Below are 10009 nucleotides of genomic sequence, written 5' to 3'. Positions count from 1 at the left end.
TTGCGTAACGCCATACATTCATATATACTGTACTGAACTTGTATTTACACTTTGTAGAACTGTTTATATGATTTACATCAATGTGAACTTAGTTTGGAAATATGGTGTGTGTGTGTGGTCATTTGTGTGTATACAACTATATGAATTTAGTTGGAAGTCAGTGTTTGTACAAAGTTATATAATTATTATTTTTTGTTTAACGCAAACTAAAGTTTATTATGAGACGTGTACGTCAAAACTATATAATGTTTTGGCGTCAATAATTTCATTCCGTTGTAATTTTGTTGGTTTCTGTGTTATTGTGTTTTAGTTGTCGGTCCAACTTTACTTCATTTTCTACTTTTATTACCGAACTTTTTCATATTGCATTTAGCTACTATAACTTGTGTCTTTTCTTTCTTTTTCTGACAGCTATTTACTTTAAAGCATATTATAGCTATTCGTTCAAAGAAACGGAAGAAAAAAATTCGTACAACTACATCCAATAGATAACATAGAACTGTTTTTCATGTTGTTGTTGTCGGAGATACAAGTAAATTTAATGAAGTGGTTAATTAGCATTTAACCCAGACACCATAATCCTAGACGCTCTTTTCCTAATTTATTCCTCAGGTAACGTAGTAACTTCACCAGTTTCGAATTCCAACAAACAGAATAAATTCTATGATAAATTGTCACGTTTTCCCTTTCTCACGACAGCAGTATAGACCCACTCATAGACTTTATATACGCTGACCCGTTCGTAACGAAAGCTGTAATTAGTTTGGCAAAGGAGGAGGGAAGAAAAGTCTTAGGTCTTTCCACTCTGCCTCACCTTAAAACACGTAAAACCATCACCGCACTGATAAAATATTATGTACTGTTCAAGTAGCGCGTGCGCTGTTTGTAACGCGAATAAATCAAAGGCTTAAGTATGTGTGTGCTTTAGAGGCATTATATAATGGTTCTAGTGCAGTAAATAACGTTAGTCTTTAAGATTCTGAAATAACACATATAAAGTTACCATTTATTACTTTTTAACTATATAACAAATCAAGTTAGTAAGAGTAAACACTATATAATATATATATATACCTGTTAAAAACGTTGATATTATTTGAGACTTCTAAACGTCTTCATTTTCAAGATATACAAAACATCTATTTTACTCATTGGTTTATTGTAAATCTACCGGACAAATACCTTGACACGTTGGAAACTCACTAGTCTGATGTTTTATTGTATTTTTGGAACTTTTTATCAGCTTACTATTCGCCCCCTACTGGCTCAGCGGTATGTCTCTGGATTTAAGATGCTGAAAACCGGGTTTTCATAATCGTGGTGGGTAAAGCACGGATAGCCTATTGTGCAGCTTTGTACTTAACTACAAACAAACAATCAAGCTTGCTATTTGTCCTCTTCTTTTTTTTCCATATATTTTCATATATTGTAATTGTTTTGTCTCAGTGACTGCTCATCATCTTTACATTGTGTTGTATTCTGATCAAAATACTTCTCTAACTTTGAACGCTTATTTTTGTTTCGAGTTCTTGGTAAGTTACTATCCATATATATTTTTTCTGTTTTTTCTACATGTGAATGTCTTGATTAACTGATATATAAAAAAATCCGTGGATTTTATACATTTTTAGCTGTTTTAAATATATTGACCAATTAATGGTCACCATTAATTTTTTTATTGAATGTCTTTTTTTATTTTTTAGACTTTTTGAGTTTGTCGACTTACTAATGGATTATCGTTTATGTTTTTGTCAAGATTAACGTAGATATTATTGTAAGTAAGTGTTTTAGATTCAGTCATATTTCAGTGGAAGTATTTCCATCCTCGACCTCAGTATTGTACATTAATCATTTCCTTAAAAGTGTCATAATGATTTGTTATTTCATTATGTTAAACACTCAGAGTGAGTTAACAAATATTTGTAATGTGTTACATTCTTTCCTATGTTAAACTCTCAGAGTTAGTTAACAAATATTTGTAATGTGTTACTTTCTTCCCCAGGTTATACTCTCAGAGTTCTTACAAATATTTGTTAACTAACTCTGAGAGTTTAACATAGGGAAGAAAGTAACACATTACAAATATTTGTTAACTGTGTTACTTTCTTTCCTATGTTAAACTCTCAAAGATAGTTAACAAATATTTGTAATGTGTTACTTCCCTATGTTAAACACTCAGAGTTAGTTAACAAATATTTGTAATGTGTTACTTTCTTCCCTGTGTTAAACTCTCAGAGTTAGTTAACAAATATTTGTAAGGTGTTACTTTCTTGCATATGTTAAACTCTCAGAGTTAGTTAACAAATATTTGTAATGTGTTACTTTCTTCCCTATGTTAAACTCTCAGAGTTAGTTAACAAATATTTGTAATGTGTTACTTCCCTGTGTTAAACTCTCAGAGTTAGTTACCAAATATATGTAAGGTGTTACTTTCTTCCTACTCTTCCAAGTGCTGTCAATACGAAAACAGCATACAGGGTAATGCAAAAGTTACACACCACCATTATTTTTGATAAGTGTTGCCCTTACTTCCATTGTGTTAGCAGCGATTGATCGCACAACCATCTTCATCAAGGTTAGTGAGCAAACGACCACCACTTGGTGAGTGACAGTAAAGTCTTCCGTCTAGAATTACTCAAATTAGGACCTGCTTCTTACTCAGTCCACGATTCCCACATAATGGAATTACTTTCACACGTTCTGGCAAAGTTTATATCATCCCAGCCAATTTTTCTAACAACAACAAAAAAAAGATAGAGAAACACAAACGTAATCTAGAAAAAAGTATAGAAAGGTCAAGACTTCGAAGTATCATAATGTTACTTAATTTTTGGATCATTCTTTACATCAGGATCGAAGCACGTGATAGCTGTTCGCTAGAAGTTTAGTCTTGTTAGCTTTTTAAACCACTATTTATCTTTATAAGGGTCTAGGTTATTATATTAATTTCCTCTTATCTCTGCTGACCGTCGTTTTCTTGGGTGCCACCCACCGTCTTATCTTAGTGCTTCCTCCCATAATTCTGAAACAATGTGTGAAATGACATAGGGGATATAGGGAGATGGGCTTGATTTTTTTTTCAGCTTCACATTAAGCAAATATTATGCTGTTGTGTGGATCTTTCTCTGTTCCCATGGTAACTATGATCTAGTAATATTTCGTAGTCAGTGGTTCGTCTCAGTGTAACACTAGCAATTCAGGTTTCCTTTGAGCTATATTTTGTTCACTACTAATAAGGAAGCCAAGAGGAGATACTTGAACCAAAGAGCTGGAAGAATAACTCGATTGTGTAGGATCAGTAGTGTAGTAGAAGTTCATTTTGTTTTCGGCAGGAATCGCTGTTCGTAACGCGGGAAAATTGTGGGCAGGCTAGGAACTAAAGGCTGTAATGGAGTCTGAAGAATTTTCATCTTTAAGCCTGTTATATTTTAATCTTCGTTTTAATAACTCGTAAAATACTTCAAATGATACTTGGATTTTATATTAAATCGACAAATACTTCGAGCATCGAGATGTGGCACATGCGCAGTCGGTTTGCTTGTGAGACGGGGGCGCGTCATGGAAAGATTACAACCGTTGTTTGTTTCGTCTTTCCCTCTATATACATCTCCCTAAGTTTAAAGTCGATAATTTAGGCTTAAGAAACGGGTAAGTTGATAAACGGATACAAGAAAGCAGTTTTCATGTCATCACGAACAAATAAGTATTTATTTTAACGGTTTTATTTTTTTACTCTTTCAATCTCGTGCTATCATTGTGTACTTTTCATGGACACGGTTGTCAAGTTGACATTGAAAGCTTTTTTCTAAGCTGAATAGTTTTAACGGTTAAGCTGACAGTGTAGTACCAGTAGTTAAAAGTGCTGATAGAAAATATTGATTTTAAGCTGTTGTGTACTGGGGGTCAAGTTAGTCATGTATATATTTAATTCTTGAATTTTCATATTAATAGAATTTGTAAAAATGCACTTGTATAATATATCAGACTTTAACTTTAAGACATGTTAATTACAATGGGTGACTTTACTATTACTATTAGGATGTGATCCATCTACATAGTTGTACTAACTGTTTTTGTTAGTAAGATACGTGGATGTTCCTGAAAAGCAGTGTTGGGTCATGCAAGTTTATGACTATTGATATGCGTACTACATAAGTTACGATTATATTTGTATGTTAATACGAAGCTATGCAGGCACTATTAATAATTATGTTATTCGACTGATGTCAGGACTGAGTAGGCACTTGAATATCAGTGCACTGATGTCAGGACTGAGTAGGCACTTGAATATCAGTGCACTGATGTCAGGACTGAGTAGGCACCTTGAATATCAGTGCACTGATGTCAGGACTGAGTAGGCATCAGTATACTGATATTCAAGGCGTCAGAACTGAGTAGGTACATTGAATATCAGTGTACTGATGTCAGTACTGAGTAGGCACCTTGAATATTAGTATACTGATGTCAGAACTGAGTAGGCACATGAATATCAGTGCACTGATGTCAGGACTGAGTAGGCACCTTGAATATCAGTATATTGATGTCAGAACTGAGTAGGCACATTGAATATCAGTGTACTGATGTCAGAACTGATTATGCACCTTGAATATCAGTGTACTGATGTCAGAACTTAGTATTCACCTTGAATATCAGTATACTGATGATAGAACTGAGCAGGCACTTGAATATCAGTGTACTAACATTATTGCTTGAATAATTAAGTTAATAATATGACATTGACATTAAGCACAAAAGTATATATATTTTTACACTTACCCTACATCTGTTCAGGCTGATTTATTTAATGTATTATTATTATCATTATTACCGCATTGATATCAAAAATAAGAAGGTACCTTTGTATTTTACTGAAGAATTTACTCCTGAATCTGTGATATGTTGCTAAAGTTACATTTCAGTGAACTGCTACGCTATAAATCATGTATTGTTAAAGTTATATTGTAGAGTATTGCTACATATTGTAATTGTTATATTTCTAAAGTTATGTTTCCATGTATTGCTACACTATAACTGTCATATTTACTAAAGTTATATTTCAGTGTACTACTACACGATAATTTATATATGTATATTGCTTAAGTTGCGTTTCAGAACCGTTGCGTCAAGTAAAGCTACGACGGTTAGTGCAAAATCATATTTAACAATTACCTGTATTATATTTGAAGTGATTTTGTTAACCATTAAAAAAAGGGTTAAGACTGTGCACTAAGCACGTTAAGTTTCGTTTTAGAATAATATCACTATGATGGTTGATGAGTTAACGATATCATATTACCCCTGCATCTCTTTTTACACATTTTATCCAGTATTGTTGACGGTTTCTATATGTTGATATTCTAAAATTCGTATTGGTATAGAAATGCCTTTTTTCTTGGTCTGATTCGGTTACAATGTAGTTATTGTTTCTAAATAATTAAGTTAAATAATACAATGTTTAAAGGTCACAGTGTTTGTGTATTGAATTACATTGTTCAATACAGTAGATATGATTTCTAACGAAACTATTATTTGTATCTTTGTTGTTGTTTTTCTTATATAATAACCCTATGCGTATGGATAGGTAAAAGTGCGCATGTTCACGATTTTTTTTTTTAACAGAGTTGCTTACATTCAATATTAATTTGTTGTCATTGTTAATATTTAGCGTAGGGCTGCACAATGGGCTATTTGCGCTCTGTCCACGGGGGTAAATCGAACCTCGGATTTTAGCATTATAAGTCCGGAACTTGCCGCTGACCCATCGGTGGATTCAAAATTTAGCATTATATAAGTTTTTATTTCTTAATTTCAAAACGAAATATTTAAATAAATTCTCGATATTCACTAATATGTATCACGTGACACTTCCTTGTTCCGATTTGCCTATTTTAGAATCTCTTTTCCACCCATATATTGCTTTCATAAGTTTCCGAGGACTTACTTTCAAGTTAGATATCTCTGAGCTAAAAGGAAAACTTACAGCATTTGGTTTACTTGCTTTAAAATAAACAGAAAATAATGTGGAGTTTTACAGTTTAAACTCGAGATTTTTATTTTTAAAAACGTTGATGTATTCTAGTGTACTATGATGTTTACTTATGAAAGTTTTATGCAGGTTTCTGATAAAAGTCGATAATTTCTATTGAAGATCATTTAGGCTAGTCTTGTCACATAAATTACATAGTTAAAAGGAGATGAGGCTTAAAAATCTACAAAAAAAAACTTCCGAGTAATTTATTGTAAACTGTTAGGACGAAGAATGCTGTAATATGTTTCAACATTTAACTATTTTAATAGCCCGAGTTCTCCCATGTATGACTACATTACTTTTCAAAATGCTAATGATAACGTATTTACTCTGGAGTATATTGCTTCATAAATGTCGGGTAGATAGTTCCAACCATCGTTTTTTGTAAGTGGGTTCAGCGAGGTCGACGAAGATTTCCATACCAATAACATCCAACAGGTTGTACGGTTAGTGAGTAGTTAGTTAGAAGATAGCGTGAAAAAATTCAAGCGCCACTATTTCTATCACTTTGGCGCCACATAACTTTAACCACAGTTCGTCTCAGCTCGTTCAACTCAAAGTTTTATGTTTGTGAATTATTTATTTTTTTTTTTTTGTTATTGGAGATGATCACCTCTTTCTTGGACTATTTCTTGTTTCTTCCGGGTCTTCTTCTTCCTTAACTTCAGTGTTTGACTGTTTTCTCTTCTTCTTTCTTTTTTTTTTTCTTCGCAATGTTTGTTTGTTTTCATTCTAAGTTCGTCTAGTTTACTTTAACAGCCGAAGGATTTTTGGTGTTTTCCCTTAAGGTAAAAACCATGTCTGTTGAATTTGTTCAATAGATTTTTTTTTGTTATGAAATGTATTAAAAATTATTTGTCTATCAAATTAACTGGATATACTAGTTAATATATTAAGTTTGCGAATAATATTTACCGTTCCATTTTTTCCTTATCCTAATAGAACCTTCTGCCACAAGTAAGAAACCTTTTGGTTATGATTTTTTTAATTTTTTTTTCTACAGCAAAGATATTTTCAATATTAGCCCTGAACAGTGCCTTAGCTACGCAAGTTTTTAGGGGTAGCAGGCAGGTATCTTTGTAATCCGAAAAAAAAGTTTTTTTTGGGGGGTAAGGCCTAGTAGCCATCCCGGCCACATCTATTGTCCTGATTCTTTTTTTCCTAGCTTGATAAAGCTCTATTTAAGAGTTGCTTGTAGTCCAGTGTATTTCATGGTTAAAAGTTTATTCCAGATTATGCGCTCCTATAAATTTATTTTCTGTGGGAATTTCGTTGCCCTACTAAAGACTGAATCGTGTTTATGTCTCTGTAAGTTCTCGTGCACGTTGGTTTACATTAATATTTATAATATTAAATTGAAAATAAAGACTACAGTCTGCGAAGTGCATTTTGGACGAAAAAAAAAAGTTTTAGATCAAACTCAGATTTACTCTATTCTTGAACTTAGTATGCGTAACAGTAACAAGTATTTGTTTTTCTTTGTTATTAAACGAGACACGCCCAACGTTTAGAAAGACTCGTATTAGGATGTGAAAACATGCTAGTGAAGGATCCAGTTCGTCTCACAACAAACGATATCCTTCTTCTCACACCCACTCGGTTTACACGATGTTTAATGAAAACCGTATGTACATTTCTGGTTAGGCATTTTTACCTCTCTCTCGGATCTCTCCCACGAGAGGACAGGGGGTTCATGACACTAATTAATCTAAATAATTACACTAAGGTTTTGCACAGTCGGTTTCTAAAGTAGTAGTAGAAGAAGAAACGAGTTTTTGAACATGATAACGGGAAGAGAATAAGTGATTTACCGGTTGCTCTTTGTTTTTGTTTAGTTTTATGACGAATGATTTAACTAATCGAAATTTGTTTAAAAAGTTCCCAGGAAAGTTGAAAGTCTTGCACTAAGGGAGGTGATTCCTTTGTACCGCGAAGTGATTAAAACAAAATGACGCTAGGCTAGCACGTCTTAATTACATATTCTTACACGTAGAGGGCTTTTTTTATATTTACTGTTACGTAAGATAGGGTTTACGATTTCCGGAATCTTAGGAGAGTTTCGTATGTAGAAGGGAAAATGAGTTTTCTTGAACATTTGAAAGCTAGATCTTTTAACTGGAAATATTTGGAGTGAAATCATATAGTGTTTCAGGCTTAAAAATGTGAACGTGTAAAATAGATCTCGTGATGTTATTTGCGCAGAAATATTTTACAAAACCGATCGTTTCCTCCATAAAATGTCAATTAAAAATAATGTATATGCACGTAATGGTTGTAGCTTGTGAAGTTTTAGAATTTCAACAAGGGCGAGTCCTTAATATAAACCTTTCGCATTGTAAATATGAATTGACTTGAAATTTCCATTCCAAAGATCCTTAGAACGCTGAGAAAACATTTGACGCTAATTATTTTTTTACCTTAAGATTTGTCCTTAACACAGTTTTTCTTGTTAGGAACTGGCTATACAAGAAAAAATTTAATTAGGTCACGTGTCATACATGCTTGAAAGTTTTCTTCAGAAAAGAGGTATATTATTCAATTAGATTCAGAATTTGTTTAATGTACGATGAATTTGCAGGATGTTAGTGTAATCCGTGAAATTAATATATTGTACGTAAAGGACAACCACTTTAATTTTAAGATTAAAATTAGTAAAAGGCATATCCTTCAATACGTCTTAGGGTCCAGCTTTTTCCTTTTTCGATTCTATAATGTGCAGAAAGGTGGGGCTCGGAACTTGTGCAGGGGTTAATGGTTTCCTTTATCCATGCGCGTGACAACAAAGACTTTCAGCTTATTGGACAGACGCGTAAGTCGCAGTATTTTTAAATTAACGGTTGCTTTTTATGTGGTGTAATGGGGAGGATGTTTACCTAATTACCGGATGCTGTGACTCTCTATAACAGTAAGCGTGCTTACTGGAACATCTGTTATGTTTTCATCACACAATGCGTGCTTAACGTAGGCAAAGGAAACGAATTATCCAGTTATATACCACATCAGGACGTACTTTTATGTATGTAGTAATGAAGAATTATTTTCTACACCTGTTGAGTGCACATATGTTTCAGGTATTATTATTAATACAACGTATTAGTGAAACTGATAAATGGCTGTTTAGAAACGTTTGTTTTTTCGTTGGCATTGAATGAATCAGAACATGATTTGTTTCGAATTTGACTGGCTCAAGTTGATACACGTTTGCCGTCAGCCAAGTCCTAGTTTATCATATGCTGCTATCCCAGTGAGAAGAGGTACTAAAATATCCAAAGTTAGAGCCTAGAACGAGAAATGTTTGTGAAATATGAACTAAACCACGAAATAAGTACAAACGGGAGTTTTCGCGGATTTTTTTTTTTGGATCACACATTTGGAGGGACAGTGCCATTGAATTGAATGCCCATTTATAAACTGTTTATTATGTTTACACGGCAGAATCAACACATGGCCATATAAAGCTATAGGTTAGTATAGTTTCTAGAAAGTTTCAGACCCATGCTGCCCGAGTATTATCAGATCATAGTTGTTAAAAACAGCTTTGTAAAGTTTACATTATCTAGTAATAGCAGTTTCCTTAAAAAAAAAAAATTGTGGAGGAGACTACTGATTTTTTTATTTTGTCCTTATTAAATACAATAATTCAATTAATTGTAATGATTTTAGAAAATTTCACACATTTGGTTTGATTATGCACATACACCATAATTTTAAATTTCTTGCTTTGCAGAGTTTGATTTTAAATGTAATACTTCCCTAAATAAAGTTGTGTTCAAGTTTATATGATTTATTGCTTCTAGCATTCTTATATGTTTAGGAAAGAATATTGTGTTTATAAGATATATATTGTTACGTCTGTGTTCATTTGTTAATTTTTCGTTAGAAATTCTTTCCGAGAAACTTACTAGCGATACAAGTATTTTCTTAAATAAAACTAGTTTATTCTTTCTCAATTCAACTTTGTCAATACACTTAATTTCCACT

At 32.9% G+C, this 10009-nt stretch overlaps 1 protein-coding gene across 7 annotated transcripts in view; it reads left to right on the top strand.

Moving 5' to 3' along the window:
• Positions 1-10009, top strand: part of LOC106478320 (ras-associated and pleckstrin homology domains-containing protein 1-like) — a 122937-nt gene that overhangs the window by 89468 nt on the left and 23460 nt on the right. The window contains exon 1 of one of the 7 annotated variants that reach the window (XM_022381915.1): positions 3606-3703. The exons of 5 other annotated variants lie outside the window; for them this stretch is intronic. The gene's annotated coding sequence lies outside the window, so the exon portion shown is untranslated. Of the gene's footprint in view, positions 1-3605; positions 3704-9371; positions 9493-10009 lie in introns of those variants that run through there. One more of the 7 variants, XM_022381914.1, reaches the window with a different exon arrangement.

This window comes from Limulus polyphemus, unplaced genomic scaffold (genome assembly GCF_000517525.1).
Source record: "Limulus polyphemus unplaced genomic scaffold, Limulus_polyphemus-2.1.2 Scaffold199, whole genome shotgun sequence".
In the NCBI taxonomy this organism is placed as follows: domain Eukaryota; kingdom Metazoa; phylum Arthropoda; class Merostomata; order Xiphosura; family Limulidae; genus Limulus; species Limulus polyphemus.
This window is presented reverse-complemented; position numbering and strand designations above follow the sequence as displayed.